This window comes from Colobus angolensis, unplaced genomic scaffold (genome assembly GCF_000951035.1).
Source record: "Colobus angolensis palliatus isolate OR3802 unplaced genomic scaffold, Cang.pa_1.0 Scaffold341, whole genome shotgun sequence".
Taxonomy (NCBI): Eukaryota; Metazoa; Chordata; class Mammalia; order Primates; family Cercopithecidae; genus Colobus; species Colobus angolensis.
The window spans coordinates 2535628-2549989 of record NW_012116722.1 but is presented as its reverse complement, the minus strand read 5'-3'; positions in this window follow the sequence as shown (position 1 = coordinate 2549989).

Genomic DNA, 14362 nt, shown 5'->3' with positions numbered 1-14362 from the left:
CTTCCTTGAACATTCTTCACTGCTAGCCGCTGCTGATCTGTACTGCCTGGAGGAGCATTTTTATAGCGCCCGCAAAAATACAATAAAGCTCACCCAAGGAAATTACCATGGATTCTTACTCGTAGGTGTCAGTGTTTGGAATCGACTGGGCTTTTAAAATTTATGTTAGTAGGCAATTTAAAACAATTACTTATTTGAAATCAGAAGCGCAATGGGCACAACTTTACGTACGTACTCCATCACCACGTTTTGTGGATTTTTCTTTTTAAACATCAGCTCTGTTCTCTACAACTCTCCGCCTTCAGGAAACAAGGGGTTAAGAGAAGCTGCTAGAAACAATGTTATATAGCAGTTAAATATAATTGTTAACCTATAATTTTCTGTATCTAGCAAACTCAGTAATCTTAAGCTCTCTGGTTTTCATTATACTTAGTTAAAATTAAAATACAATTCAGGCAAACGCGTCTAATGAGCATAATTAAATTGTTTTACATTAGAGGTAAGAGTAAATGTCGTTGATTCTCATTCTAATTTAAATGTGGGGAGTTAGTTTGGTCTATTTAGGCCTATTAAAATTGAATATAACTCCTGGAACATCAAGCACTACTAATAATCTAGTCTCATCATAAACTTTCTTCTAGATCTAGTTAGTAAATGGGTTTTGACTTCTTTTATAATACAAATTAAGAGGTAATTTTCCAAACCTTGATTGAAAAATTAAGCAAGTTTTGTCTCAACGCTCGACATTTATTGAACATCTGCTATGTCATAGGTTTACATCTTCCAGGTGCTGGCAAAAATACACAAAGTGTGCTTTCGTGAAGTTTTCAATCAAGGAGATAAAATACATTTTTAAAAAACTGTAAACTTGCAAAGTAGGAGGAGAGCTTAAGCTCAGGAGTTCAAGACGAGTCTGGGTAACATAGTGAGACCTTGTGTCTATTAAAAATTAAAAATATATATATATTAGCCAAGCGTGGTGGTGTTCACCTGTAGTCCCAGCTATTCAGGAGGCTGAGGCGAGGGGATCACTTGAACCTGGGAGATCAAGGCTGCAGTGAGCTATGATCACATCACTGTACTCCAGCCTGGGCAACACAGCAAGACTGTCTCAAATAAATAGGTAGAATAAAAAATTAAAAATTAACTGGGTTTGGTGGTGTGCGCCTGCTGTCCTACCTACTTAGGAGGCTGAGGCAGAAGGACTGCTTGAGTCCAGGAGTTTGAGTCTGTAGTGAGCTATGATTTTGCCACTGCACTCCAGCCTGGGTAATGGAGTAAGACCTCATCTCAAAGAAAAAAGAAAAGAAAACGATTGTTACTGAAATCAAGGTGTCAGCTACAGTGCAGTAAAAAAAGATAGATAGATGATAGATAGATAGATAGATAGATAGATAGATAGATAGATAGATAGATAGATATAGTAAACTTACTTAGCTCTAAATACACACATAGTAAAAGAACAAGTTGAACCAGTAAGTTCTACCAAGAACTACATGAAACTACCAGCAGATACTATTGTAAGTGCCAAGGGGAAAGGTCCCCTTGGCCCTCTGAAGTTTGGCTGAAAATCACTGACATGAGGTAAATTAATAGAAAAAACATACAAATTTACTTAATGTGTATACACAGGAAGAATCACAGATGATTACCCACCCCTCAGAGGGCTTCAGAAGCTTGTGTATACAATCCCAGAGACACAGGTTATGGTAGGGAGAAGAGGAATTCTGTTGAGGGGATTACAAGGGAGAAACAGTCCTCATTTAAGGATGACAAAAAGAAAAAGCAGAAGGCATTTCTAACAGCTTGACTGTGGTGGAGGAACATGGGGAAGCTGTAACGGAGTTGCCAGTGTGGGAACCTCGCAGAGGTATCCCTGTAGCACAGTGCCCTCCGGTGTTAGGAAGATGTTTTTTTACTATGTGTGTATTTAGAGCTAAGCAAAGATCACGGGAGCCTCCAGCACATCTCACACCTAAAGCACAAAACACGGTTATGCAACTTTTGTGTATTTGCCAACCAAAAAAACACTTCTGATTTATTCTCAGTGTTATAATTTATGCCCACTGTATTAGCCCATTCTCTGCTATGAAGAAATACCTGAGACTGGGTAATTTATAAAGGAAAGATGTTGAATTGACTCACAGTTCTGCATGGCTGGGGAAGCATCAGGAAATTTACAATCATGGCAGAAGGTACCTCTTCACAGAGCAGCAGGAGAGAGAATGAGTGCCAGCAGGGAAAATGCCAGACACTTATAAAACCATTAGATCTCATGAGACTCACTCATTATCACGAGAACAACATGGGGAAACTGCCCCATGATCCAATGACCTCCACCTAGTCCCACCCTTGACACATGGGGGTTATGGTGATTACAATTCAAGATGAGATTTTCGGTGGGGACACAGCCAAACTATATCACCCACTACCCTACATACTTTAAAAATTTTTTTACATTAATTTATTATTATTATTTTTTATTTGTAGAGACAGGGTCTTGCTTTGTTGCCTAGTTGGTCTCAAACTCCTGGCCTCAAAGGATCCTCTCACCTTGGCCTCTCGTGCTGGGTTTACAGGTGTGAACCACCACACTGGCCTCCTACATACTTTTTAGGAAAGTGGTTGTCAATAGCTCTGCCATGAGAGGTGAATCAAAATTATGTGATATGCTACAAATAGTGTTACAAATAGTAGAAGTTTGTACATAACCATCTCTCTATCGGTTCAGGGGCAAAACAGTCTTCTTCATGATCAATCCTTAATTACTCATTTGAATAATTTTTGCTTCTGGTTCCTACAACCTTGGGCTGGATGATTTTGAAGAAACTAGTCCCTGAGAGAAGAATGCTTCTATCAGGGAGTACAGTCATGGTTCTAATCAGTTGGCCTAAGAGTACACCCTATGTGGAGCTTCACGTACTGCTGCACTCACAGGCAGAATTGGTGGTTGTTTTTCTGGCCAGAGTGATTGATCCTCATTACAAGGGGACAAGTGGGTTTCTTCTACCTAAAGGACAATTTTGTCAAGAAGGAGATTTTTTTGTAGAGACAGGGTCTTGCTTTGTTGCCCAGCTGGTCTCAAACTCCTGGCCTCAAATGATCCTGTCACCTTGGCCTCTCGTGCTGGAATTACAGGCGTAAACCACCACATACTTTTTAGGAAAGTGGTTGTCAATAGCTCTGCCATGATTGAGATTCACTGAGACATTTTTTAGTACTTCCTTGTCTAATGTTCTGCTGTTGGAAAACTCTGGGAACCCAACAAAGACAAGGAAGGAAGGAAGGTTTGGGCTATCCTTCTAGGTAAAGAACCCAGTCTAGCGAGGTCCTGACAAAGGTTAAGGGTAACTTGAATAGGTGCTAGGAGAACAGAGTTATGCAATATTAGCTACATAATTTGAAGAACCCAATGCAAAATAAAAATGTAGGGCTCCTTGTTAATTTCAATCTATTTAATAGGCACAGTGGAGCAGCAACCAAGTGTAGAGCACTTCTAAGTATTGAACCCTGTATGACTGCCCAGGTTGTACATCCATGGAGCTGGTGCTAGTGCTTTGATTGCTAAATTAGCCCTCATGACCAGAAAGAAGTATGGCCTGTAGAAGTTATGTTTTTTGTCACTTTTTCCACTCCCCCAACTTTTCCTTCTATATATATCATATATAAAGAGTACTGGGAGTGGCTAACTTTTTAGTTCTCATGACGGAATATGATTGAATCAAGATCACTCCATGATGATACACATTCTAAAGGGACTACATGTGTCCCTTGTGTTGGAGGCGCACACTTTTCATGTGGATGAAAAGCTATAGAGAAGGGGAAAAGGTATGGCCTGTACCAGTGGACTCCTGGGCCATTGGCCTCCCGTTGCTTCTAGCCAGTGAGATCCTCCGCAGGAGTTGGTAGGGAAGAAAACAAAATCAGGACTTGTATATCCCTGGCCCTTCCCTGGGAGGAGGTTGCCTTGGGCTGTTGATGTTTCACAACCAAAGGTCATTGCTGATCTCATGGCAATCACTACACAACACTTCCCTTCTAGGTTCCAGCAAATGCAGGCTACCCTCACCCTGCCTGGCCTAGATGTGGTTACAGATTTCCCACAATTACTATTTGTAGGATCCTGACTCCCTGTACTTCTCATCTCTTTTAAATAAACCCTCTTTAAATTACTCTAACTCGAGTGTGCCCTCTGTTCTCTGTTGGAACCCTGTGTGATATAATCATGTTCCTCAGCTATATAGTAGTGATAGAAATAATAAACCTGATTCCAGAACTTGTTGGGAGGATAAAATGAAAGTCATGTATACAAAGTACTTTGCAAATTCTAAAGGGCTATAAAAGTTAATTATGTTTGGGGGAATGAATGCTCTAGCCAGTTACTCTCTCTGGTTTACTCTAGATTTATTTGGAACCATTCTGAATAATATTCCTCAATTTGTTTTCATTTTTGTCGTATCTCTTCCTTGCTGGGAGCTTTTGCTATGATTTAACTGTGTCTCCTAAAGTTCATATGTTGAAAACTGAATCCCCAGTGCAACTGTTGGGGCATGGAGCCTAGTAAGAGGTGATTATGTCATGACAGCTCTGCCATCGTGAATGGAGTAATGTCGTTCTCTTGGGAGTGGGTTAGTTATTATGAGAGTGGGCATGCTATAAAAATGAGTTTGGCCGCCTCTTGCTCTTTTTCTCTCTTGAGCTCTCTTTCCCTTCTACTTTCCACCATAGGATGATGCAGCAAGACAGCTTTCAATGGGTATAGGCCCCTTGACCTTGGACTTCCCAGGCTCCAGAATTTAAGAAAGAAGTTCATTCCCTTTGTAAATCTCCTAGCTATGGTATTCTGTTATAGCAATACAAAATGGACTAAGACAGATTTAAAATAGGTTTGAGAGGCCTAGCATATGAGGAATACATTCTGGATAGCTTTTAGGAGGTTCTGAACCTCATCTCCAAAGGGTATACTTTCCTCCAAAGTAAGTTGGTAAATGTGTAGAATTGTGCATTTGCCCCTGGCGTCCCTCCCTTCTCATTTCTTTGCAGAGTATCTGTGCCATTCCTGAAGGTACTTTAGGACCCCACACTTTTCCTCATCCTACCTCCCTCTATAAAAAACAGTTTCCAGGAAGGGCTGTGAGTTCATCTGTACTAAATAAATGGCTGCTAGACTTTGATATGTGGCCTTACCCAGATATCAAAAGTGTTGTCTGAACCAGGATTTTTCACAGCCTCAGCGCTATTGAAATTTTGGGGCTAAATAATTATTTGTTGAGGGAAGCCACTGTTCTGTGCACTATAAGTGCTTAGCAGGATCCCTGGCCTCTACCCACTGAATATCAATAGCATTCTTCTCCCAGTTGTCATGACCAAAAATGCTTTCAGACATTGCCAAATGTCCCATGGGGTAAAATTACAGTTAGGAATACTAGTCTAAAAAAATGAAAATTCATCCGTATAACCTTTTGGGCATCATCAAATCAAAAATAAAAATGCATATAAGGGCAGTAACTGGAAGGTCTTTGTAAAAATACAGAACTTGAGTGCTTGCTGGTAAAGAATCGCCTAATTCTCTGAGTTGTATAGTCTGATAGTTTTTCCTCCAAACAAATCTGTACATATCCATGTTGTTTCTGAGTACTTCCCACACAATAATTCAATTATGGTGACATGTGATTATGAATAAAAACATTTTTTCAAGTCCTACTTCATATAGCAATATATAAGTAATTTATGTATACCTAAAATATATTCTGAATATTAGCCGAAGTTCTTCAGAGAAACAAAATCATCTATCTACCATCTGTCTATCTATCTATCTATCTGCCATCTATCTGTCTACCTACCTACCTACCTATCTGAAGAGAGAGAAAGAGGGGAGGAGAGAGACAGACAGACACAGAGACAGATAAAGAGACAGAGAGATTTCTTAGAAGGAATTGGCTCACATGATTATAGAGGCTAAGAAGGCCCAAGTTCCACAGTTGGAAAGCTGGAGATCCAGGAGAGCCCGTGGTGTAAATTCCAGTCCAAAACCCAGCAGGCTGAAGATTCAGGAAGAGCCCATTTTTCAGTCAAGTTTGAAGCCACAATGTTCCAACTCAATCAATCAGGCAGGAGGAGTTCCCTATTACTCAGCCTTTTTGTTCTACCCAAGTCTTTAATTGTTGGATGAGGCCCACCTGCATTGAGGAAGGCACTCTTCTTTACTCATTCCACCCATTCAAATGTTCATCTCATCCAGAAAACCTCACAGATACAAGCAGAATAATGCGTAACCAAATGTCTGGGCACCCATGTTCTGGTCAAGTTGACATGTAAATTAATCATCATATCTTCCCATTCACCTGTTGGACTATTTTAAATTATCCCTCAAGAACTGAGTTTGGAAATGTTGATACCAATATTTCAATCTGAGACACTATGGTAGTTCAAGGATATATATAGCCAGCTGCATTTTTCAATGAGAAGCATCTTGGAAGCTTAATAAAATTGGAGTCCTCTGCTGGTACAACCTACTTAGGAGCCAACAAGACCATGGTGCCACATTCATGCTTTCCCCTAGCCATCATAAGCTCCTATTTCTATCAATTAGATATAAACAGAAATCCAATTAATAAGATATAATAGCTACAGTAAATGCTAAACGGAGGTAGAAGAGAGGCTCCAAAATACAATGACAGTAAACTAGATGTTTACTTATTTTTCTGTTACAATCATGTAGGGACCCAAGTTCCTTCTATCTTTTTGCTCTAGTGCGGTGGTTGGCAAACTTTTTCTGAAAACACCAGATAGGAAACATTTAAGGCTTGCAGCCCAACATGATCTTTGCTGCAATTACTTAAGTTCTCTGTCATTGTGGTGCAAAGGCAGCTATATATACTTTCTAAACAAATGAACATAGCTGTGTTCCAATAAAACTTTATTTACAAAACCAAGTGACTGGTCTACGGGTAATAATTTGTTAACCCTTTCTCTAGAGAGTTCTCATCTGCATGGTTGTACTTGGGTTGCTGGCACTTCTGCATTTCAATTTGCAAAGAAAGAGTGGAATTGCTTATTCCAAGTGTTTTAAGGCTCAGACACAGAAGTGGCACATAGTTACTTCTACTCATATCTCACTGGTCCAAACTGAGTTGCATAGCTTCTAGGGAGGCTGAGGAATCTGGCCTCTAGCTAGAGAGTCATGTACCTCACTTAATTTCTGTTACTGAGGGGAAGAAAATATTTTGGTGGAAAATTAATAAGTACTGCCACATGACCCCAACCACTCAGAATAATTCTGCAAATTACATAATTCTCTATATTTTTTTAAATTTAATTTTATTTTAAGTTCTGGGATACATGTGCAGGAGTGCAGGTTTGTTACATAGGTAAACATGTGCCATGGTGGTTTGCTGGACCTATTAACCCATCACTTAGGTATTAAGCCCCACATGCATTAGCTATTTATCTTGATGCTCTCCCTCCCCGCCACCCCTGACAGACCCCAGTGTGTGTTGTTCCCCTCCCTGTGTGCATGTGTTCTCGTTGTTTGACTCACACTTATAAGTGAGAACATGTGGTGTTTGGTTTTCTGTCCTTGCATTAGTTTGCTGAGGATAATGACTTCTAGCTTCATCCATGTCCTTGCAGAGGACGTGATCTTATTCCTTTTTATGACTGCATAGTACTCCATAGTTTATATGTGCCACATTTTCTTTATCCAGTCTATCATTGATGGACACTTGGGTTGATTCAATGTCTTCGCTATTGTGAATAGTGCTGCAGTGAACATATGCATGAATGTATCTTTATAATGGAATTATTTATATTCCTTTTGGTATATACCCAGTAATGGGATTGCTGGGTCAAATGGTATTTCTGGTTCTAAGTCTCTGAGGAATCGTCATGCTGTCTTCCACGATGGTTGAACTAATGTACATTCCCACCAACAGTGTAAAAGCATTCCTATTTCTCTACAGCCTCATCAGCATCTGTTATTTCTTGACTTTTTAATAATTGCCATTCTGACTGGTGTGAGATGATATCTCATTGTGGCTTTGATTTACATTTCTCTAATGGTCAGGGATGTTGGTTTTTTTTTTTAATGTTTGTTGGCCACATAAATGTCATGTTTGTTGGCCACATAAATGAGAAGTGTCTGTTCATGTCCTTTGCCCAATTTTAATGGGTTGTGGGTTTTTTTTTTTTTCTTTTGACAGAGTCTCGCTCTGTCACCCAGGCTGGAGTGCAGTGGCACAATCTCCACTCACTGCAAGCTCTGCTTCCCAGGTTCATGCCATTCTCCTGCCTCGGCCTCCTGAGTAGCTGGGACTACAGGTGCCTGCCACCACACCTGGCTAATTTTTTTTTAATTTTATTTTTATTAGAGACAGGGTTTCACATGTTAGCCAGGATGGTCTCGATCTCCTGACCTCGTGATCCACCCGCCTTGGCATCCCAAAGTGCTGGGATTACAAGCATGAGCCACCATGCCTAGCCCACGCCTGGCCTTTTAATTTTTTTTTTAAATAAATTTGTTTAAGTTCCTTAATCTAAGCAAAAAGAACAAGGCAGGAAGCAACTTCAAACTATACTAAAAGGCTACAATAACCACAACAGTAAGGCCCTGGTATAAAAACAGACACATAGACCAACAGAACATAATAGCTCAGAAATAAGACCACACATTACAACCATCTGATCTTCAACAAACCTGACAAAAACAAGCAATGGGGAAAGAATTCTTTGTTTAATAAATGGTGCTGGAAAAACTGGCTAGCCATATGTAGAAAACAGAAACTGGACCCCTTCCTTACACCGATACAAAAATTAACTCAAGATGGATTAAAGACTTAAATGTGAAACCCAAAACTATAAAAACCCTAGAAGAAAATCTAAGCAATACCATACAGGACATAGGCACAGGCAAAGATTTCGTGACAAAAACATCAAAAGAAATTGCAACAAAAGCAAAGATTCTCTCTCTTACTGCAGATAGTGTGTTTTTAGTGTGTTTAGTTAGGAGTTTTTTTTTTTCCTTAGGAAATAACTCTTATAAACTATTTTCTCAGAATGTAATGCATAATCTGGATAGTATACACAACTTAGACGTTATATTCCTGAAGAATATATCTACTAATGCCTACTTTGTTTTAGGGTGTTCTGTGATTTGTGCCTTTAGAGAGTTTACAGTATGCTTGAAGAAATAAAATATCCCAACATAAAGATTAGCAATATAGGGGATGATGCCAAGATAGAGGACTAGAAGGAGCTCATATGTGCCATTCTCACAAAAAGGAGACAAAAGGGCTAGTGAACACTAATCTTGCAGGTCAATCATCTGAGAAACCATGTTGGGATCCATCAAGGCAGCAGGAGAACACAGGGAGCAGAGGTGGGCACCAGCCTGTGTGGGCTCATCATGGAGTCAGGAGAACCTCTCCAACATGGCAAAGGGTGAGAGAGAGCCCCCAGGTGGATTCATGCTTTCCACAGGGACCTGTGCAAGACTAGGAATAGGACAATCCCCTCGGCCTTCCCATGACCCTTCTCCCTGCACTATGATTCTAGACTGAGGCAGAGAGCCATACAGATGTGGGAGCAACTCTTGAATTCAAGGGGACCTCTACAAGCCTTGGGCTATGAAGCAGACTAGCACCAGCACATCAGCCCCAATAGAGGCCATAGTTGTTGTGCCTGGGAGCAGTAAGATTGCTCCATCCCCTCTTGCTGGACGTGGCTGCAAGCTTCCAGTCCAGCAGTCTCACTTCCCCCTAAACTCGGCCAACCACTCCACCCACCGCCACCATCCCAGTGCTAGCCAGGTGCCCAATGCTTGCTAGAGCTTCTAGCCTAGTGGTCCCACTTCTGTGTGAACTCAGCCGGAGAACACAGTCTCCTATTGTCCTGGGAAACACCCAGACAGTAGGGTGTGTGATCCCATACACCTCTGATACTGATAGCCAGGTGGGCAACACCTGCTAGAGCTTTTGGCCCAGTGATCCTGTTTCTGTGGAAACTCAGGTAGTGGATGCAGCCTCCTGTTGTTCCAGGAAGCATCTGGACAGCAAGGCAGTTATCCTCACCCACTCCCACTACTGGTAGCCAGGTGAGCCACACCTGCTAGAGCTTCTGGCCCAGTGGTTCTACTTCTGCCTGAATTTACCAAAGAGTTCAGCCTCCTGTTGCCCTGAAAACACCTTACAGCAGAGCAGGCAACTCCATCCATTCTCCCCTCCCATAGCCAGATAGGCCACACCCACTATAGAGTTTCCAACCCAGAGGTCCTGCTTCTGACTGAACTCTGCAGAAAGGCACAACCCACGTTTTTCCAGGAAGCACCCAGAGAGCAGATTAGGGCTGACCTGGCAAGGATACAGCTTGTCTACCAACTGCAGTCCCTACCAAAGGGAGCCCAGTGGACCAGAACACTCAACAAAAGAAATGTGGGCATGGAAATAGTAATTGGACGAGGCTTCTCCAAGACCTAGTAGTGAACAAGAACTGAATCCAGTCAACTGAACTCACCTTATATCATACATAATCAACTTTCCAACGGCATCAAAGAACAACAGCAACAAAAACAAACAAACAAAACAAAAACAAAGGACAGCAACTTCAAAGACTGAAGGAACATCGGCCCACACAATAAGAAAGAGCCAGCACAAGAACCCTGGCAACTCAAAAGACCAGAGTGCCTTCTTTCTTCCAAGTGATCACACTAGTTCCCCAGCAAGGGTTCTTAACCAGGCTGAAATGGCCGAAATGATAGAAATAGAATTCAGAATATACATAGGAATAAAGATGATTGAGATTCAGGAGAACATTGAAATCCAATCCAAGGAAGCTAAGAATCACAATAAAAAGAATACAAGAACTGATAGACAAAATAGCCATTATGCAAAAGAACCAAACTGATCTGACAGAACTGAAAAACACACTATAAGAATTGCATAATGCAATTGCAAGAATTAACAACAGAATAGACTAAGCTGAGGAAAAAAATCTCAGAGCTTGAAGACTGGTTCTTTGAAATAACTGTCAGACAAAAATAGGAAAAAACAATAAAGGAAAATGAATAAAACCTCCAAGAAATACGGTATTGTGGTAAGAGACCCAATATATGACTCATTGGTGCGCCTGAGGAAGAGGGAGAGAAACCAAGCAACTTGAAAAATATATTATAGGATATTGCCCATTAAATCTTCCCCAACCTTGCTAGAGAGGCCAACATGCAAATCTGGGAAATACAGAGAACCCTTGTGAGATATTATCCAAGAAGATCATCCCAAGGCACATAATTATCAGTTTCTTCAAGGTCAAAATGAAACCAAAAATGTTAAAGGCAGCAAGAAATAAGGGTAGGTCACCTACAAAGGGAACCACCAGGCTAACAGTTGACCTTTCAGCAGAAACTCTACAAACCAGAAAAGATTGGGGGCCTATATTAAACATTCTTAAAGTATAAAATTTCTAGCCAACAATTTCATATCCACCAAACTAAGTGAAGGAGAAATAAGATCCTTTTTAGACAAGCAAATGCTAAGGGAATTCATTACTATCAGACCTGCCCTACAAGAGGTCCTGAAAGGAGCACTAAGTATGGAAAGGAAAGACCATTACCAGCCACTACAAAAACACACTTAGATACACAGACCAGTGATACTATATAGCAACGTTTATAGTATGCATAATGACCACCTAACGACATGACAGGTCAAATCCACACATACTAATATTAATCTTCAATGTCAACAGGCTTAATGCCTCAATTACAAAGCACAAACTGTACTACAGGGCTACAGTAACCAAAACAGCATGGTACTGATACAAAAACAGACACATAGACCAATGGAACAGAATAGAAAGCTGATAAATAATGCTGCACACCTATAATGATCTGATTTTTGACAAAGCTGACAGAAATACACATGGAGAAAGGACTTTTCATTCAACAAATGGTGCTGGGATAACTGGCTAGTCATATGCAGAAGATTGAGACTAGACTCCTACCTTATAACACATATAAAAATTGACTCAAGGTACATTAAATACTTAAATGTAAAACCTAAAAGTATAAAATCCTTGGAAGATAACTTAGGAAATACTATTCTGGACATAGGACTTGTCAAAGATTTCATGACAAAGATTCCAAAAACAATTGCAACAAAAACAAAAAAATTGACAAATGGAGTCTAATTAAACTAAAGGGATTCTGCACAGCAAAATAAACTTATCAACAGAGTAAACAGGCAACTTGCAGAATTGGAGAAAATGCTTGCAAACTAGACAAAGGTTTAATGTCCAAAATCAATAAGGAACTTAAACAAATTTGCAAGCCAAACCCCAACAACCTCATTAAAAAGTGAGCAAAGGACATGAGCACTTTTCCAAAGAAGAGATACATGCAATTGATAAGCACATGAAAAAATGCTCAACATCACTAATAATTAGAAGAATGTAAATCAAAACCACAATGAGACACTATCTCATACCAGTAAGAATGGCTAATATTAAAAAAATAAAAAATAACAGATTCTGGCAAGGTTGTGGATAAAAGGGAATGCTTATACACTGCTGGTGGGGATGTAAATTAGTTCAGCCATTGTGGAAAGCAGTGTGTGGTGATTTCTTAACACTCTTAAAACAGAAATACCATTCGACCTAGAAATTCCATTACTGGGTATACACCCAAAGGAATATAAATCATTCTACCATAAAGACACATGCATGGTGTGTTCATTGCAGCACTATCCACAATAGCAAAGACAGAATCAACCTAAATGCCCACCAACAGTAGACTAGGTAAAGAAAATGTGGTACCTATACACCATGGAATACTATGCAGTCACAAAAAAGAATGAGATCATATATTTTGTGACAACATGGGTGGAGCTGGAGGCCATTATCCTAAGCAAACTAATGCAGGAACAGAAAACTGAATACGCATGTTCTCACTTATAAATGGGGCCCAAACAATGAGAACACATGGATCCACTAGGATAAGAACAACAGACACTGGGGCCTACTTGAGGGTAGAGGGTAAGAGGAGGGAGAGGATCAGAAAAGTACCCATCAGGTACTATGCTTATTACTCAGGTGACAACATTACCTGTGTGCTAAACCCCCAAAACACACAGTTTGCCTATATAACGAACCTGCACATGTACCCCTGAACATAAAATTAAAGATAAAAAAAAAATTGAAACAAGACAGCAATACATTTTCAATAGCTGAATCAGATGCCGCAATATAAGCATTAAGAGAAGGAGGAAGACATAATTGATATCTCATATTTGGATATGATTTCCTATTTTCAAGCTGAGTTGATAAAACTGCCTTGTTTTGCATGGAAATAGTTGGGAACCGAAAGACTTGTCCTCAAAAAGTTGCTTTTTTGAGTCATATATTTTAATTATTACTATTTTTGAGACGAGAGTCTTGCTCTGTCACCCAGGCTGGAGTGCAATGGCATGATCTCAGCTCACTGCAACCTCCGCCTCCCAGGTAAGCAGTTCTCCTGCCTCAGCCTTCCAAGTAGCTGGAATTACAGGCACGCGCCACCATGTCCGGCTATTTTTTTTTTTTTTTCTAAGTAGAGTGGGGGTTTCACCATATTGGTCAGGTTGGTCTCAAACTCCTGACCTCAAGTATCCAGCTACCTTGGCCTCCCACAGTGCTGGGATTACAAGCATGAGCCACCGCATGCAGCCTTTCAGTGATATATTTTAATATTATCAACACTTGATTTGAAGAGACAGAAACCCACTCAAGCAAGTTTAAACAAACAAAAAATGCCATGGCCAGATTCAGAGACTTTAAAGATGAATCCAGTCTCTATCTCTGCTTCCCTTCCTGTGCTAGCTTCAATTTTACGAAAGCTATTTCCATGTGCCAGGAAAAAAAAGGGTCACTAATTTTTCTATTTTATCTTTACATCTTTACAACTCAAGATCCCAGAGGAAGAGGAGCCATCTTTCCCAGTGGCTTTAGCAGAAAAGTCCCCGAGTCAGTCACTCTGCCCACTGGAAGACAAATGGAGAGTCACCAAGCTTTGGTCATGAACTCACTGGGACTGCAAGAGACTGGGTCAGCCCCACCAAAATAACGCAGAAGGGAAATACGTGGTTTTTCAAAGGAAAGGTGGGAAAAACCAGTCCAATAAATGTGTTTTCCTTTTGGTCACACATATCATATACAATATGTGCTCATTTTATAAAATTACCCCCACTACATTTTAAAAAGGATATATTGACAATGTACTATTAATTCTTGCTTTATAGAGATGATAGATAGATGATAGATAATAGATTAGATAGATGATAGAGATAGATAGATAGATAGATAGATAGATAGATAGATAGATAGATAGATAGATAGA